Genomic DNA, 20,099 nt, shown 5'->3' with positions numbered 1-20,099 from the left:
GCGACACGACAGTCGCAAAAAATCCATCCAAGGTGGATGCATGTAGCAGCGTAGTTGTACCCTATGTGTTGGGCGACTTATTGTTGTCCTGTACCCCTAGCCTAAAGCGAACTTATAGCAGTGAAGAAAAATTGCTGGGTTGTTATGGAAACCTGGAGTAAAACTGTATGTATGGCAGTTGGGATTTGAAGAGAAACACTTGCAGGCTTGTATTGGTTAATGGAGGTAATCTTTTGGGAATATTTCAGGAACGGTACGTCCTAGAGAGCAGAGACCTGCTATAAAACCTTCCCGGACACCTGATGTACCTGTGTGCCAAATTTGGGGAAGATCGGTTCATTAGTTTGGTCGCACATAAAGAACAGACAGACAGACAGAAACTCATTTTTATATATATAAGAGATAGAAGTCAAAAGAACAAAAAAAAACACTGTGTGAAAATCATAATGTTTTTTTACAAGCTGGAAAAAAACAGCACAAAAAGTGATTATGAAGGATATGTAAAAGAAGTAAAGCACAACTGTGCTTGATTTCACACATTACTTAAGCATGGAATAAGGTAGACACAATACACTTAATCCTTGTCAGGGGCAGAATACTTATACAATAATCATGACTCTTGGGTGAGGATTACACTGAATGTATCAGAGCCCCGGGCAGTCTTTGATACCTAATCCAGAATGGACTGTAATGATCTGGAGAATTAGTCTGTATATGACTGCTTCAGATTAAAAAGATTGTAGTGTGTGCAGAATGTACAGCATAGAGATCATACCGCACAGAAATAATACCCACATTGTCAAAATGGCATTTTTGTGATGCACATGAAATCTTTTGTCACCACTCGCTTTTTTATATGAATTTTATTACCCAGTATACCATGGGTTTTATACTTTTAAAGGCTATTTACACCTTTGGAGTTATTTTTTTTTTAAAGATTGCATTTAACTTATTTTTGGCTAAAAATCATATTTTCAATTGGCCTTTATCAAAAATAGTGAGCTGTTCAGTCACAAAGGGTTAACTGTTTTTCTAACTGTGTGACTGGTACTTATACTTTCACTTGGTGCTGATCATCTAATTACCCTTATCTCTAAACTACTGAGAGGTCATAAACACTTATTTAAGCCACATTCTTATCAGTAAGATAAAGATTGAGCTTTAATGTGTGTTTGTAATGTCAGAGAGTAGAGCTAAGGCTACTTTCACACTAGCGTTCTGCTGTCCGCTCGTGAGCTCCGTTTGAAGGGGCTCACGAGCGGAGCAGAACGCTTCCGTCCAGCCCTGATGCAGTCTGAATGGATGCGGATCCGCTCAGACTGCATCAGTCTGGCGGCGTTCAGCCTCCGCTCCGCTCGCCTCCGCACGGCCAGGCGGACAGCTGAACGCTGCTTGCAGCGTTCGGGTGTCCGCCTGGCCGTGCGGAGGCGTGCGGATCCGTCCAGACTTACAATGTAAGTCAATGGGAACGGATCCGCTTGAAGATGACACCGTATGGCTCAATCTTCAAGCGGATCCGTCCCCCATTGACTTTACATTGAAAGTCTGAACGGATCCGCTCAGGCTACTTTCGCACTTAGAAATTTTTCTAAGTTATTAATGCAGACGCATCCGTACTGAACGGAGCCTCCGTCTGCATTAATATGATCGGATCCGTTCAGAACGGATCCGATCAAGCGCTAGTGTGAAAGTAGCCTAAGAAGTCTGTCTGCTCCTCATATGACAGAAAGAACATAAAATCCACAGGCAGCTAGTAGAGCATGTCAGCTCTGTACAGTAAAAAGGATTCCATATTGTTAATAAAGACCAATTGATAAAATGATTTTTAGCTCAAAATAAGTATAATGCAATAATTTAAAAAAATTGCCCCCAAAGGTGTACATAGCCTTTAAAAGTATAAAACCATGGTATATACTGTATAACCGAGTTAAAGGGAAATTTTCGTTATAACAAGTTATCTCCTATCCACAGTATAGGGAATAACTATCAGATCGTGGGGGTCTTACAACTGGGAGCCTACTGATCACAGGAACAAGTTCCCTGTACCTGTGGAGCCCCCCTGAAATGGACAGAGTGGCTGGTCAGAAATGCATGCAGCTGCTCCATTCATTTCTAAGGGACTCCATGGGGTACAAGGCCCCTGTTCTTGTGATCGGTGGGGGTCCCAGCGCTAGGACCCTCACTGATCTGATAGTTATTCCCTATCCTGTGGGACTGCAGATGTCACTGTGGAGACTTAACTAGTACCCAAATAGGAATAAGTGGATGCTATACCTACTGTACAGTCCGCCTTTGGGGGCCTATAGTGGAGAGAAGCACAGTGCCCCTGTACTCCAAAGAGTCCATGACACCCACTGTATAGCCTTCATCCCCTCTCGCTATTGTTAAGGGTGAGCGAAGTAAATTTCCTTTATACTGAACGATTGCTATCGCTGACTGATGACATGGAACACCATTACTTACTGCCAGTGGCTCACATTAGAGAACTACTGATCTCAGCAGAAAACTCTGACACACATAACTACAGATACTGTACACTGTATATACTGTATATACTATACATCGTGGTTCAGTGATTATAATCCCCCCATAGTGCTCCTAATATTAATAACACTGCCATTGAACCCCCTGGTACTTATAATGCCCCCAGTACTTATAATGTCCCCAGTGCTTATAATGTCCTCTATAGTGGCCCAGTGCTAATAATCCCCCCCCCCCATAACACTCCTAATCGTTATTCATGGCTCCATAGTGCCCCCAGTACTAACAATGTCACTTACAGTGGCCCAGTACATATAAACCCCCCATTGTGCCCCTAAGAGGTATAATGTATCCATAGTGCCCCAGAAAATTATAATGCCCCATATAATGGTCAAGTACCTATACTCCCCTACCTCATATTGCTCCTAATAGTACTAATAGCAGTAATCAAATACTCACCTTACTCCAGTCATAAACCTCTTCTGGCATCCACCCATGTTGCCTGCATACCAGCGCAGGCGGTGGTCGATCATTATGCCGCCTGTGTCCTGGCACAGGCAGTAGTGAAAATGTCACTGCACATGCCTGAGAAAAGGAGCAGGTGGTCGTAATAAAGTAACCACTCTGCAACTGCTTGTGACATTTTAATGACCCATAAGCTTTAGGCAGTCTTCAACTGAGGACGGTGATACAGTTGCCTATGACTGGCAAGGTGCATTGCACTGCAGTCAGTGACTGAAAGCAGTACAGAGCACCGGATCAGGATTTAGCCAGCATACAGTTCTGCAATTGAAATTTTTACAATCCGAATGGAAGAACCAGGCCAGGGCCGTCTTTACCAAGGGGCAAAAGGGGCAGCTGCCCGGGCCCAGTGGTTCCTGCTGCCTCTTGAGTCCTGCTAGCCACTGCCCCGGGTGTCAGGCTGTCAGCTGTGATCTAGGACCTTAGCTGTGATTCTCTAGGACCTTAGATGACATCATCACCATGTGACCAGTAACCTAGCAATATTACTGGTCACATGGCTATGAGGTCATCAAGGTCCTATCAGGAGTGTTGCAGGAGAAGTGTGCCTTAACTGTGGAGCTTTTTTTGTGAAGATTACATCAGAAAAAGGTGACAGGGGCTGTTATGCTAATATACTGTAAACTACTGTATAGTGGGGTGCTGTATACTGTGGGGGGCTGCATACTGTGGGGGGCTGTATACTGTGGGGGGCTGTATACTGTAGGGAGCCTGTATAGTGTGGGGGGCCTGTATAGTGTGGGGGGTCTGTATACTGAGTGTGGGGGGGGCTGTATACTGTGTGGGGGGGGGCTGTATACTGTGTGTGGGGAGCTGTATACTGTGGGGGTGCTGTATACTGTGTGGGGGGGCTGTATACTGTGTGGGGGGCCTGTATACTGTGGGGGCCTGTATACTGTGGGGGGCTGTATACTGTGTGGGGGCCTGTATACTGTGGGGGCCTGTATAATGTGGGGGGGGGGGCCTGTATAGTGTGGGGGGCCTGTATAGTGTGGGGGACTGTATAGTGTGGGGGGCCTGTATAGTGTGGGGGGCCTGTATAGTGTGGGGGGCTGTATACTGTGTGGGGGGGCTGTATACTGTGTGGGGGGGCTGTATACTGTGTGTGGGGGGGCTGTATACTGTGTGTGGGGGGCTGTATACTGTGTGGGGGGCTGTATACTGTGTGGGGGGGCTGTATACTGTGTTGGGGGCTGTATACTGTGTGTGGGGGGCCTGTATACTGTGGGGGGCCTGTATAGTGTGGGGGCCTGTATAGTGTGGGGGTCTGTATAGTGTGGGGGGCTGTATACTGTATACTGTGGGTGCTGTATATTGTGGAGTGCTATACTGCTGTACTCTATACTGTGGGGGGCTGTATACTGTGGGTGCTGTATAGTGTGGAGTGCTATACTGCTGTACTATATAGTGTGGGGTGCTGTATCGTGTATAGTTTGGGGTGCTGTATACGTTGAGGTGCTATACTGCTCTACTGTATACTGTGAGGTGTTGTATACTGTGGGGTGCTGTATACTGTGGACTGCTATACTGCTCTACTATATACTGTGGGATACTGTATAGTGTGGGGTGCTATACTGCATACTGTGTGGTGCTGTATACTATAGGGTGCTATACTGCATACTGTGGGTTGCTGTATACTATAGGGTGCTATACTGCATACTGTGGGGTGCTGGGGTGCACTGTAACACTAGGGTGAGCCGAGCTCTGGTCTCCTTCCTGCAGAGCGGTGCCCACTTCCAGCCTGAGCCCAGCTGCCCAGAGCACTGATCCTGAGCCGCTGGAGTCTTCAGAACTGGAAGTATTTACAGTCATTCACTGTACTCTACCAGATGTGTGGATTTTTGGTGTGTGTGTTGTGGTGGAGGGCGTGATTGCCTCCTAAGGTGTGGGAAGGCGGGATCCAGGGGGCCCAAGTAACTTTTTGCCCAGGGTCCAATCAATATTAAAGACGGCCCTTACCAGGCAGAACGGGCTAAATCTCACACCTGCCTTCATTCCCCCAGTGGTATCTTCCCTTTGCCTCCTCCTCTCATAGAGCCCCTGGCAGGCTGTGTTTCCCTATGCCCCTTTCTGTTCCTTCTGTACCCTCCCAACAAAGTTTGAGCCCTTTATGTTTCCCCATCATCTTTCACCCAACAAAGCCACATAATGTCCGCCCCTCACCCACAGAGACCCTTACAAATAATGTCAGTGCTCGGCATTGCCCCAGTTACCTATAATTCAGTTCCCCTGCCCCAAATTCCTCCACAGAGTCACATTGTGTCTCTACTCCCCCAGAATCCTGGCTGCCCGACTGACTGGATTTTTAATGCAAACAGATGTTGCTTTAAAGTGCATAAAAAATATACTACATAAAAAACATTTTTGCTGGTGTTTTTTTTTCCCTAAAAAGAATGTTAAAGCCTCATGCAGACGTCAGTGTTTCACATACGTGTGCTGTACGTGTTCTCCACAGACAGCACACGTCCCTATTCATTTTAATGTGTGTATTCACACATCAGTGTTTCAGCACGGTGCGTGGGTCCGTTTTTTTACCACGGATGCATGCTCTATTTTGTCCGTGTTCACGGATCCATCACGCCCATTATAGTCTATGGGTCCGCGAAAACCACGGATGCCATCCATGTATCTTCCGTGTTTCACGGATCATTAACAAGAGATTCTTTGAAGAAAAAAAATTCAGCTCTTGAGTGTTAGTGAAACTCGGATGCAAAACGGACAGCAAAAAACTGAACCACGGACCCAACACGGATCTGTCACAGGAGAAAACACGGATTGAACACTGTCCGTGTTACCACTGATCCAAAACTGACACGGACGTCTGCATGAGGCATTACAGTGTAAAAATAAAAATGGTGTTAAAATTCCTCCAAAACACAACTAAAAATGGTAAAAAATCATATTAGATTTTTCCAGCTTAAACAGTGCTAAAAAAAAACAAAAAACTCTGTGTTAAGGGAGCCTGAGTTCACACCAGTTATTTAGTCAGTTATTTCAATCAGTTATTGTGAGCCAAAACCAGTAGTGAAGAGTGCTCAGAGATACGGTATAATGGAAAGATTTGCTCCTGCTTTGTATTTTTAACCTGAATCTAGTTTTGGATCACAATAACTTATGGAAATAACTGACCAAACAACTGTGTGAAGTTGGCCATTTATTTTGCACTTTGCTTTTTTGTTGTGTTTTTGCACCTGCATCTTTAACCAAAAAAATGCCAGCTCCAGATGTTAGCTGACGGTCTATGGGAAATATAAAGCGTAGGACACAGAAGTATTTTTTGCTACTGCTGTTTTTTGTTTTTTTTTGCTAGTTGGGTGGTGTTTCTGTCTTTAAAATGCAACATGCAGTCAATATAGGGATAGAAGAGGAGAGTCGGAATATGGGAATGCGGACATGTGAAAATATGTTGTTTGGTTATGTATTTTATGTTAAATTGCTTCTTTTTTTTTCTTTTCTATTCTGACGCTTTATTTGACATTTTTGCATAACAATGTACAGGCGCAGCCATCTTTGAAATTGTGAACCATTTGTGAAAAACATATATCAAATGTGCTTATGTCAACTCTGTTAATTCTATCAATATAAGAAACAATACAAATTGTGTCTTAAAAAAAAAGCAACATGCTATAGCGCTTTGCCATTTTTTCAGGCATGTTCAAATCAACCTCTCTATAGGAAAAAATTGTCATGAATAAAATACGAGTGGACAAACACACTGAAAACAATGTCACAAAAACTGTCAAAAAACGTAGATGGCCCAAAAAAATAAAAAATATTTTTTTTAGTTTTTTCTTATTTATTAAAAAATAAATTAATGTTTCTAGTCCCCCCTAAAAAAATTTTTTTTTTTTTTAGGTTTTGCCCATATAGTAGGTTTTACCAACATAGCATAACATTTTAATGCCATTTTTTATGCATAAAAGTTATGCCAAACTTAGGTTTGTGTCTTACGCCACAGTCTTTAATGAACCTGAGTTCGGATTTTGAAACATTAATGTATGCGCAGAAACTAACTGTAACAGCACAAGACTAAACTAGTCTCACGTTACTGGTGGCGATAAGAAGATTTCCTCAGCGGAGCACATACATTGTAATGCTTTACGGAGCACATATTATGAACGAAGCTTCGGAACATATTGAGCAGTCCAAACCAGCTTTTCTCAACACTGACTATCATGTTTTCCTTAATACATGGCAAATACAAAAGAAAGAAACATGTCTTTAAGAGGATCAAAGGTCATGCTTGTCCATCACAGAGAACGGCTTCCACATTTTTTCTGGCCCATGTTTACTAATTTGACTGCAAGACTGTAACCTGTGTCAAAATTTTGCACAAATTGGGACAATTTGGTGTATTTTGCAACATCTACCTTTTAAAAAATCCACCACACCGAGCTTTCCAAGGGCACATGGCTTAGCAGAAAATTGGTGGGACTTAGCAGAATAGAGGTATGGCCTAATAAGCACCATTTTGCACTAACCTAAGCCAACCAATAGTTAGTATAAAGTTAGATAAAGGTGTCTAGATCTGCACCACGTCCAGCCTGCACTGCTGCAGTAAATTTGGTCCATGTCTATACAGCCTGTCTAAGGAGGTAATTTATGAAGATGTGACTTTTGGCTTTTTTTTATAGTGTCTGGTTGGTTAAAAAACATCTTTGTGTGACAAATGTACAAAATGTTGCATGCCATTTGTTAAATTTGTTGCACTAAATACCAATAGATATGAAGTCTAATCCTATTTATTTACTCTGTCACTATAAGGATAAAACTCAGTAGCTGGAACCACAACCAGCAAAACTCAAGAACTGCTACCTGTCTTACTGTACTTCACCCCTCTGGTTAGTACAACCTAAGGCGACCGCGAGGTGCTTCACCACAGCTCATCGCAAGGCCAGATGGACTTGGCTGCTAAGAACCCAGGTTATGTCTGAAAAGTAAGGTGGCAGAAGTGTTTATGCTCACTGGGAGAAGACCTACCAGCATAACCAAGGGGTACATTAGAGTAATCAGCAAGGGTCAGAACCAGGAGAGTTAGTAGGAGTCCGTGGGTTCATTTGGAACCAAGCCAAATTCAGTTCATCAGAAGAGACAATTTTGTTCACAAAATGCTTGGAGTTCAAAGTAACGTAATGCACAAAATAAGCAACAAGAGCCAGGGCATATACCGTATGAATCACAGGCACAAACAGAAAGTTAAATTGCCCACCCAGCCCAGGTGGCCTGATAGGCTGACCAGCAAGCCGACCTCCTAGAACAGCCATGCACTGGAACGTTGCTGGGTAAATAGCTGACTAGAGGTGACTAGAGGTGACTGGAGAACTCTTCTGACCTAATTTTTTAGCGTTTCATACATTACCCCCTAGGTTTATGCTGTCTACAAGATAACTAAATATGCCCCACAGTTTTTTCCTGTATTTTTCTTTTACCATTGCTTGATAGATAAGCAAGTATTTTTAATCATAAGTTCAAAATGTCATTAATTCCTTCGCTGATTTGCAGTAGTTAGATTTTTGGGAGTACTCAAGAAAACTTGCCTAAATTGAATAGCACTGCTCCACGAGAATACCCATAAATGTCTCTTTTATTGCATTGTGTTGCAGAATATATATTGTATCTATATAACTTGATAGCAGTGCTTGTGAAAGAAGGTTTTATTTCCTAGATAGACAACTGTTTTTGTTTTGTTACCTGTAATGTACTTGCCAATTGCTGGATGTATAATCTACTTAAATGTAAGCTATAATTGTCTGTAGAAGCTTCTGTTCATGTATGCAAAATTTATATTTATACTAGTCTTCTAATTTAAGCATAGAAAACATACAGAAAAGGCATAGCAACCAAATTTGCATGTTATGGACTTTTTAGCAAGGTATGGTTTGTGTCTACAACCTGACAATCATTAGAAGCTATGGACATCTTTAGAGTAGATGTTTTTATTACATTGACTGTATTATGGGATAAAAAAAAAAATGTAATTAGTTTTTATTGAAACTGTTGCTCCATTTGTCTAATGCAGCCTCTGTGTAATCTCATGCATTGAAGGCTGCTCCATACTGTTCAATGTGAAATCCGCTAGATGAACAATCTGATGGCTCAGCTGTAGTCTTTTCTCTAGTACTTGAATGCGAAACAGTGCTGTCATCTTTACAACCAAATAAAATAAACTGAGATACGCATGTCCTAATACGCATGGAGTCTTCTGTGCCAGCACGATTTCCCTCAGCTAACACTGACACCAGAAGAATAATGGGCGGTGTGATATAGGCAGAGGGGAGGTCTGATAGAAGAACATAGAGGGGGAAGATAAAGTGTGACTCCTTCATCTTGACCAACGCCCCAATGACTCCATCAGGAACCTTTTGCTGACGTCAGGTACAATTTAAAAGTAATTTTTTGACATTAATACAATACTTTAGAGATTAGACAAAGACAGTTTAGGAATCAATGGAGGATGCACAGTAGGAATGTTTATTTAGCTCCATAGTTTTGTCCTGATGACAGGTTCTCTTTTAACTCTTTTGGTATTAGTTAACCCTTTGCAGTAGTCATCTGGGGTAAACTGCAAGCATGCTTCTCTCTCAGTAAGCACCATAACACTGTAAAAATTAAAGGGAACCTGTCACCAGTTTTATGGTGTCCAAACTAAGGGCAACATAAATAAGTGACTGATTTTCTTAGCAAAATGCTGGGTCACTTTCTTTAATTGACCCAATCTGCCAACATCTTGTATTGAAAAGCTCCAGCTGATAATGATGAGTCCTGAATATTTATGAGCTCCTGACTCTCCCCGCGTACCTGCTGCTGATTGACAGTTATTTTCCATATGAATCAGCAGCAGGTGGGCAGGGGAGTGGCTATAGCTCTGAATTGAAAAAACGCTGGACTCACTGACATCACGCTGGACTCAAATCAGCTCATTAGCATGCGGCATGTGGCATCTTTGTGTGTGTATATTATGAGGTAACCATCTGTTACACCAGTAAGTGAATACATCTAAGGTACTTTTTAGTAGTTAATGATTGTATATAATTAGTATCCACATGACAGGTTCCCTTTAATTATAACTTAAGGAATACTTTAAGGTCATGGCTGACAGGAATGGTGCCTGCTTATTTATACAAGCCAATTACATTTTTGAGCACAGTTCTAACATTATTATTTCTTTCATCTGCCATGGTCTTTGAGTAAACACCAGCTGAAAAATGGTGCTCATAACTTCATCTTAGGCTACATCTCTGGCTGTGTAGATGGTCATCTGATGTGACTCCTTAACCATTATCTATTTATGGACATCTGAACCACAAGTAACCTGGGTTCAGGACTGGGCCCCAATAATGCAGGCCTGATCATCATGTCATCTAGGTTTCATCCTCCTATACAGGTGAAACTGGAAAAATTAGAATGTCGTGCAAAAGTCCATTTATTTCAGTAATGCAAATTAAAAGGAATTGCATTAATGCAGCTTAAAATTAGAATTTTGTTAAAAGGTTCAATATTCTAGGCTCAAAGTGTCACACTCTAGTAAGCTAATTAATCCATACCCCCTGAGCAAAGGGTACCTCAAAATTGTGACTTTGGGGTTTTCATAAGCTGTAAGCCATAATCATCCAAATTATAACAAATAAAGGCTTGAAATATCTCGCTTTGCATGTAATGAGTCTATCTCATATGTTAGTCTCACCTTTTAAGTTGCATTACTAAAATAAATGAACTTTGCACAATATTCAAATTTTTCGAGTTTCACCTGTATATTGTGATATCTTTGATGTATTATAAGTGGTTATGACTGTTATTGTATTCATCACATAGCTATGAATTTTACATATTTATTGATTACTCAAGGTTGTACATGCTGTTGAATTGAGCCCATTAGTTTGTATTTGGTGTTGAATTTACTTTGATGAATTTTTGACATATGTACTGTACTGCTAATGAAATGTGGACACATGCAGTTGATCATTCAATTTTGTTTATTTAGCATTTATATGTCATGACACATTTCAAGACAATGATAATGGTCTCCATGAATTTTCGTTATCAATTTAAGCAGTATTTACTATAATTATTTTGACTGGACATATGCCCCATATGACGTCTAGTGAAGCCAACCAGAGGGAAACACATTGGGTCTTCCTGATATTATTTACTTTATATCTGGTGATATGATCTGATTTAACTACTTTTGTCTATAAAACAAATTTTATTGTCTCAGTGTGTCTGCTCTACATAGGTATCACTACCGCTGGCGCATGTCTCTAATAGCTAACCTGATTGTGTTCCAGTAGTCTCTATGGAACCACATAAGGGCTGGACAGGGCAATATAGTTTTTTTTTTGGGCAAGCCTAAGGGGCACATTTTTTTAAGACTAGAGATGAGTGAATTTTTAAAAAATTTGATTCCCCGGTTCGCCAAATTGTTTGGGAAAAATTTGGTTGGATCTGAATATATTTGCGGCAAATTACTTAAAAAAAACGGCTATTTCCTGGCTGCTGAAAGCCTTTATAGTGGTGTAGAACACTGTGCCTTGTAGTAACACGCATAGGGAGTCTGCTTTGGTAGTGAAATAATACTGTGAGTCCATATGACATGCAGATCACAGGAGTTACTCTTAGAATCACTGCACACTTCACTTATTAGGGCAGTCACAGGGCAAAACCTGACCAAATAACTTAAGTATTCACTCAGCCTTACAGGTCAATGTTAGTGCAAGGAAGAAGCGCGCTCCTTTTACACCGTCGCCAGCTGATTCCACATAGATGTTATCAGCACCTGTTCTATTAAATGCTTATACAAGTAGAGCCCCCTCCCCCTCCCCCGACAGAGTGTAGAGGGTGTCAGCAGTAAGTTTGTGTTGATGTCACTGATTAATTTGCCCTTCCTCTTATCTGTCAGAACAATAACCCACAAAAACGGGATCCTGTCTGTGGAGCATACGCCTTCACTCGACATTTGGTCAATAATCCATCAGTATTGCTAATGCCAAAAAAACAGGAGTGGATGTAAATCAGAGATGACACGTCAATGGAATGTTTGCATGTCTTCTGTGTTTTGTCCCCACTCCTGCTTTTGGCTACCAAATCATAAGCCAATTCTGATTGGACCATATAGACCTTACAGCAGCTACACAGACAGGATCCATGTGCGTCTCATTTTCCCATCCTTCTGACAGATCAGAAGAAGGGTCAAACAAATGATGATGTCAGCCAGGCAGAAAGGCAAAATAGTGGCCCAGTCAGGAAGTAGGGAGGGTGGGAACAGCATGAGGAGACCACAGAGTGGCCCAATGACAGGGTCTGGAGGTTGCGGCAGCATCAGGAGGCCACATAGTGGCACAATGACAGTCTGGAGGTGGTGGAAGCATGAGGAGACCACAGAGTGACACAATGACAGTGTGGAGGTGGTGGCAGCATCAGGAGGCCACAGAGTGGCACAATCACAGAGTCTGGAGGTGGTGGCAGCAGCAGTAGCAGAATCAGGAGAAGGCCACCGAGTGGCACAATGACAGAGTCTGGAGTTTGCAGCAGTATGAGGCCACTGAGTGGCACAATGACAGAGTCTGTAAGTTGCAGCAGTATGAGGAACCCATTGAGTGGCACAATGACAGAGTCTGGAGGTGGCGGGAGCAGCAGTAGCAGCATCAGGAGAAAGCCACAGAGTGGCACAATGACAAAGGGTGGAGGTGGCGGCGGCAGCAGCATCAGGAGGAGGCCACAGGGTGGCACAATGATCAAGTGTGGAGGTGGCAGCAGCATCAGGAGACCAAAGAGTGGCAAGATGACATACTGTGGAGGAGGCAAAGTGACATAGTGGCAGCAGCATGAGGAGGCCACAGCATGAGGAGGTCACAAAGTGGCACAACGACGAGAGATTGCTGGTGGCATCAGCATGAAGGGGCCACAGAGTGCGGCCCCCCCTCCCTCACCAGTATTAAATTCATTGGTGGCCAGTGCGGCCCCCCCTCCCTCCCCATTATTAAATTCATTGGTGGCCAGTGCGGCCCCCACTCCCTCCCCAGTATTAAATTCATTGGTGGCCAGTGCAGCCTCATTGGTGGTAAGTGAAAGGTCTGTGCGGCGCATTGCTTATAGCACAGACCATTCACTTACCAGTAAGAGGAGCGACCGGCCGGCCACAGACAGCGCAGGTAAGTATAATGCTTCTAAAATTGCTAAGTAACCATGGCAGCCAGGACTGCAGTAGCATCTTGGCTGCCATGTTAACCGATCGGAGCCCCAGCAATTAAACTGGGACTCCGATCGGAACTCTCCGCTGCCACCAATGATGGGGGGGGGAAGAGAAGGGAGGCCGCACTGGCCACCAATGAATTTAATACTGGGGAGGGAGGGGGGGCCGCACTGGCCACCAATCAATTTAATACTGGGGAGGGAGGGGGGCCCCACTGGCCACCAATGAATTTATATACTGGGGTGGGAGGGGGGCCACACTGGCCACCAATGAATTTAAAACTGGGGAGGGAGGGGGGTCTGGCCCCTGCTGCCTGGCAGCACCTGATCTCTTATAGGGGGCTATGATACGCACAATTAACCCCTCAGGTGCGGCACCTGAGGGGTTAATTGTGCGGATCACAGCCCCCTGTAAGAGATCGGGTGCTGCCAGGCAGCAGTTATGTACACAGTTCTTAGTATATTCTAACTTGAAGCGTCCCCTTCACCATGGGAACGCCTCTGTGTTAGAATATACTGTCAGATCTGAAAAAGCTGTTATGCAGACGGATCCGTTCTGAACGGATGCAAGCGTTTGCATTATAGGTGCAGATCCGTCTGTGCAGATACCAGATGGATCCGCACCGAACGCAAGAGTCGCGAAGTTCATCATAAATTTAGTTTTCGGCCGAAATACTTCAATAAAGATTTTACCGCATATAACAGCAGCACTGAATGTTGAATAAAATTAGTTTTTCGACCAAAATACGTCAATAAGGATTTTACCGCATATAACTGCAGTGCTGAACGCTGAATAAAATTTGGAGCGTCCCGGTCATCCGGCATCTGCTTGCCCCGCTAAAGGATAATTTTTAAAGTGTGTAGAAGCCACATGGGGCCCCCACGCTGCAGATTTATCATGTAAACATCATGGAGATTTTACCACATATAACTGCAGCGCTGAACGCTGAATAAATTATTTTTTTTCGACCGAAATACATCAATAAAGATTTTACCACAAATATTACTGAAAAAGTAAACGCTGATAAAATTTTGTTTTTGGACTGAAATAATAATAACTGCAGAAGTGAAATGCGTAAATATTTTTCTTTTTATACTGAAAAAGGCCAGTAAATGCTTTTAGCAGAAATAAATGCACCAGTGAAGTGCTTATATTTTTTTCCTTTTTATACTGAAATAGGACACTAAACGCTTTCACCACATATAACTGCAGAAGTGAAATGCATACATATTTTTCATTTTTGTACTGAAATTGGCAACTAAATGCTTTCAAGACATATAACCGCTGCCGTGAACTGAGAATATATTTTTCTTTTTGTACTGAAATGGGCCACTAAACGCTTTTAAGACATATAACAGCCGCCGATGTGAGCTGAGAATGTATTTTTGTTTTTGTACTAAAATAAAAAATAACACATATAACCGCTGCACTGACTGACTGCTACCGCCGCTACTTCCGTGAATCCCTGAACCACTACTTCCCGGGTCGGTAGGCTGCTGCGAAGCAGGTGGTCTACCCTGGGCATGTTTGGCTCCCGACCTCCAACTGCTACCACCCTGCTGACTCCCAGCAATGCTTTTAACACATATAACCGCCGCCGAAGTGAACTGAGAATATATTTTTCTTTTGCACTGAAATAGGCAGGTGAACGCTTTTAGCAGAAATAAATGCACCAGTGAAGTGCATATATATTTTTCTTTCTGTACTGAAATAGGCCACTAAACGCTTTTGCCACAAATAAGTGCACCAGTGAAGTGCGTATATTTTTTTCTTTCTATAATGAAATAGGCCACTAAATGCTTTTGCCACAAATAAGTGCACCAGTGAAGTGTGTATATTTTTTTCTTTCTATAATAAAATAGGCCACTAAATGCTTTTGCCACAAATAAGTGCACCAGTGAAGTGCGTATATATGTTTTCTATAATGAAATAGGCCACTAAACGCTTTTACCACAAATAACTGCACCAGTGAAGTGCGTATATATTTTTCTTTCTGTACTGAAATAGGCCACTAAACGCTTTTGCCACAAATAAGTGCACCAGTGATGTGCGTATATTTTTTCTCCTATAATGAAGTAGGCCACTAAACACTTTTGCCACAAATAAGTGCACCAGTGAAGTGCGTATATTTTTTTCTTTCTATAATGAAATAGGCCACTAAATGCTTTTGCCACAAATAAGTGCACCAGTGAAGTGTGTATATTTTTTTCTTTCTATAATAAAATAGGCCACTAAATGCTTTTGCCACAAATAAGTGCACCAGTGAAGTGCGTATATATGTTTTCTATAATGAAATAGGCCACTAAACGCTTTTACCACAAATAACTGCACCAGTGAAGTGCGTATATATTTTTCTTTCTGTACTGAAATAGGCCACTAAACGCTTTTGCCACAAATAAGTGCACCAGTGATGTGCGTATATTTTTTCTCCTATAATGAAGTAGGCCACTAAACACTTTTGCCACAAATAAGTTCACCATTGAAGTGCATATATTTTTTTCTTTCTATAGTGAAATAAGCCACTAAACCCTTTTGCCACAAATAAGTGCGCCAGTGAAGTGCGTAGATTTTTTCTTTCTATAATGAAATAGGCCACTAAATGTTTATGCCAGAAATAAGTGCACTAGTGAAGTAACATAGTACATAAGGCCGAAAAAAGACATTTGTCCATCCAGTTCGGCCTGTTATCCTGCAAGTTGATCCAGAGGAAGGCAAAACAAAAAGTGTGTGTATTTTTTTCTTTCTATAATTAAATAGGCCACTAATTAGGGTGTGGCTGTCAAATTAGGAGAAGGTAAAAAGCCAGCCTTGAGGACAGCCCAGTCTTTTGAATCCAGAGGGAAAAAAAATGCTGGTTTTGAGAGCTCCATTTACGTATTTGTCTTATAAAATTATTTCCTAGACTATTCCTTTAGGAAAAAAACAAATGAAACAGCAGTTACTCATTAAAAATCATATGCATTGATGAGTGTGGAAAATGGTTTTATACTCATCATGTGGTTTGCACATTGGTGTGCATGTTAGCGCTATATATCAATGACTGAGTACTGTTTTTTTTTACTAATGTCAAAAAGTTGTGCAGCCTTTTTCTGGATAGCAGCTTTCTGGTAGCCATAATAACAAAAAAGGTAAATGAAGCCTTATTTATGACATTCTTAATTTATTTGTGCTTAGACCTAATTCTTCGTCTCCAGTTTCAGAATGCACTGCTTTTTTTCCTCAGGCAGAAGAGTAACTATTTTGATCAGCCAGTTTTTGAAAGAATATATTAAGGTATCAGAACAAATGGTGTAATCACTTAAACGTTCAGATGCACTGCAAAACATACAACATGTAATTCCTAAAAGGGCTCTACTGAAGTAAAACAAATTGCCTGGATTATACATTTAGCTCTTCTTTGTGTTACCTTATATTACATGATCATCATTGCATAATAATAATATCATTCCCTAAGAAGCACCCCCCTCCCCCCCCCCCCAAAAAAAAAAAATGTGCTGGGAACATGGTAGTGCGGTTCATGGAGTGAATACTATTAAGCGCCTCTACTTGTACACAGTTGTACCAGGGAATGGTGAATACTTCTCTGGGTCTTGACTGTGTACAGCATCAGGACATAGTGCACCCACTGTGACCTGATGCCGTGGGATGTCATGTCACACTGCAGCTTGTCTGAGTCTTTGGATGGTGGAACAGTCTGGAGAAGGAGAGGTAAGTAATTTACTTATTTTATGTCTGATGGGGTCTGGTCTGGGGTCTAATGAGGAATGGGAGTCTGATCGGAGGTTTAATAATAAATGGGGATCTGATTTGGGCATCTGATCTGAGGTCTGGTGGGAGTTTGATGTGAGATTTAATTAGGGGTCTGATCTGACGTGTAATGAGATTGGGGATCTGATCAAACTAGAAATCTACTGGAGTAAATTTCATGTTTTTGTACACAGACAGAAGATGCAACAAATTTATTAAATTTGTACTATTGTCCACCGGTGGGGTTTTTCTAAGACTCGCGTTTGAAATGCCGGTCTTTAGTAAATTACCCCAATTGCCTACTGCTACGTAGAAAGAAATTAACTGATAATTCTTCACCGATGTAGAAGAACTGATGGTAAAAAAAAAAAAATCAGCAAACCTGCTAATGTCAGTGAAATCTGACAAGGTAGGATTCATGCTTAATATTCTACCTCATTATATTTGCTGACATTTTTATCTATCCCTGAAAAAAACATCCGTATCACTATCATAATACTTCACTCCACTTGTTTAATATAAGATTATCTCAGCTGCTGTTATCTTCTGACATGTGATGTGGGTAAGTGTTAGAACTATAGCATCCTGTCTCTTTAATCGTTCTATTTGCTAAGCATGTCTTCCTTTATTTAGGCTCAGGAAGCTGTTGTCAGAAGAAGGCACAATGCACAGCCCTGCAGCATCAGCAGCATAGACCATTGTTAACACTCTTAACCCTCTGCTTTGCTGAAGAGCCCTGCCAAGTGTGAATAGGTGACACGGATACGGATTGTCAACTTGTTATCTCTTTTTTGCTTCAGTAACCTCTAAGACAGCTACATGTTGAAAGCTAACGCAGCAACACATAGAAAGATTGGAAGTGAGAAGACTTGTTATGTCCATTGGCTGCACAGAACAGATAAATTTAACTTTTAATGATGTACAAGTGAAAACCTTAGGAATTTTTCACATTTACACACTAACCTTTGCACATTGTACGACAACATAATCATCTGCTGGGTCAAACTAACCTCTCACATTAAGCTTTACTCATTACATATATGATCAAAGTAATATATATATATATATATATATATATATATATACAGTACAGACCAAAAGTTTAGACACACCTTCTCATTCAAAGAGTTTTCTTTATTTTCATGACTATGAAAATTGTAGATTCACACTAAAGGCATCAAAATTATGAATTAACACATGTGGAATTATATACATAACAAACAAGTGTGAAACAACTGAAAATATGTCATATTCTAGGTTCTTCAAAGTAGCCACCTTTTGCTTTGATTACTGCTTTGCACACTCTTGGCATTCTCTTGATGAGCTTCAAGAGGTTGTCCCCTGAAATGGTTTTCACTTCACAGATGTGTCCTGTTAAGTTTAATAAGTGGGATTTCTTGCCTTATAAATGGGGTTGGGACCATAAGTTGCGTTGAGGAGAAGTCAGGTGGATACACAGCTGATAGTCCTACTGAATAGACTGTTAGCTGCTTTTTTCTTGCCATAATAAAAATTCTAAGTAAAGAAAAACGAGTGGCCATCATTACTTTAAGAAATGAAGGTCAGTCAGTCAGCCGAAAAATTGGGAAAACTTTGAAAGTAAGGGCTATTTGACCATGAAGGAGAGTGATGGGGTGCTGCGCCAGATGACCTGGCCTCCACAGTCACCGGACCTGAACCCAATCAAGATGGTTTGGGGTGAGCTGGACAGCAGAGTGAAGGCAAAAGAGCCAACAAGTGCTAAGCATCTCTGGGAACTCCTTCAAGACTGTTGGAAGACGATTTCAGGTGACTACCTCTTGAAGCTCATCAAGAGAATGCCAAGAGTGTGCAAAGCAGTAATCAAAGCAAAAGGTGGCTACTTTGAAGAACCTAGAATGACATATTTTCAGTTGTTTCACACTTGTTTGTTATGTATATAATTCCACATGTGTTAATTCATAGTTTTGATGCCTTAATAGTCATGAAAATAAAGAAAACTCTTAGTGACTCCGGATCCTTCTTTGTGGGCGTGAACTACGCCAGACGCGTTTTCAGTGGCTCCCAAGGAAGGGGAGAGACGTCCCCGAAACGCCTCTGGCGTAGTTCACCCCCACAAAGAAGGATCCGGAGTCACTAAGAAAGTTTGCAAACTTTTCGAATGCTGGAGGGCTCCACAGAACTTCGACTCGAAATTACTCTGAGGAAAAACAGGACTGAACAAACTGACAGGCAAATCCCGCGAGACAACCATCACGTGGTACAGTAGTCTCGAACGAGGACGCCAAACAGCGTGAGAAGAAGCTGGCGCAGTGTGGTGAGTAGCGGCAAGAGAAAGAAACCTTCCAGCCACCGGCCCCGAATTAGAAGGGTAAGAGAAACGGTCCCGCTTTACTCCTCACCTGCAGCCTTATACTAACATTTCGGTGTACTAACACTAGTTGGAACTCTATACCTTCTCCTTGAATTGATATTACCATCCGGCCCTAGTGCCGACTCCGGAACACTTTGTATCCCAAATGAGGGGATCATCCCAAGGAGGATACAATCATATATCATAGAGTGACTGTCCCAAAGGATTTCCTTGCAGATCCAACTAGGGGATACATTCATTTTTCTTCTAAGAGATATCTGCAATACTTATTGATCTTGATACTGATCATTTACAGTGTGTATTCATCCTGAGGTTTTTATATTTACATTTATATTTCCCACATATTTTAATTGATTGTATCTTTTACATCTTTTTATTGTGCATGTTATGCTGGTTTTAATCTAATGTTTAAATAAATTGCCACTTTTCAATAGTATCACATATTTGAGTGCCAGCCTTATACTTCTTTACTATATTATTCCTTTACTGATTGGGTGATCAGTTTTTAGGCTAGAGCACCAGTTCCGTTTGGGAGAGGTGGTGAGCTATCCACTATTGAGTCTATCAGCACGGTGCATTTTGACTTGGCAAGATTTGTCCACTCTTCTTTTCAAAAACACTCCAAATCTGTCAGATTGCGAGAACATCTCCTGTGCACAGCCCTCTTCAGATTACCCCACAGATTTTCAATCAGATTCAGGTATGGGCTCTGACTGGGCCATTCCAAAACTTTAATCTTATTCTGGTGAAGCCATTCCTTTGTAGATTTGGATGCATGCTTTGGGTCGTTGTCATGCTGAAATATGA

The 20,099-nt window shown here is 41.7% G+C and overlaps 1 protein-coding gene and 1 long non-coding RNA gene across 2 annotated transcripts in view; both read right to left on the bottom strand.

Moving 5' to 3' along the window:
* Nucleotides 1-20,099, bottom strand: part of LOC121002823 (carbonic anhydrase-related protein 10-like) — a 514,536-nt gene that overhangs the window by 420,773 nt on the left and 73,664 nt on the right. The gene's annotated exons all lie outside the window — the stretch shown is intronic.
* LOC121002828 lies at nt 1,061-18,659 on the bottom strand. The gene is made up of 3 exons (XR_005779334.1): nt 18,649-18,659; nt 7,413-7,416; nt 1,061-1,202 (listed from the first exon to the last, which is right to left on the bottom strand). It is a non-coding gene; the product is annotated as an uncharacterized LOC121002828 (long non-coding RNA).

Source organism: Bufo bufo, chromosome 1 (assembly GCF_905171765.1).
Source record: "Bufo bufo chromosome 1, aBufBuf1.1, whole genome shotgun sequence".
Taxonomy (NCBI): Eukaryota; Metazoa; Chordata; class Amphibia; order Anura; family Bufonidae; genus Bufo; species Bufo bufo.
Note: the sequence above shows the minus strand (reverse complement) of the source record. Positions and strands in the feature narration are given on the sequence as shown.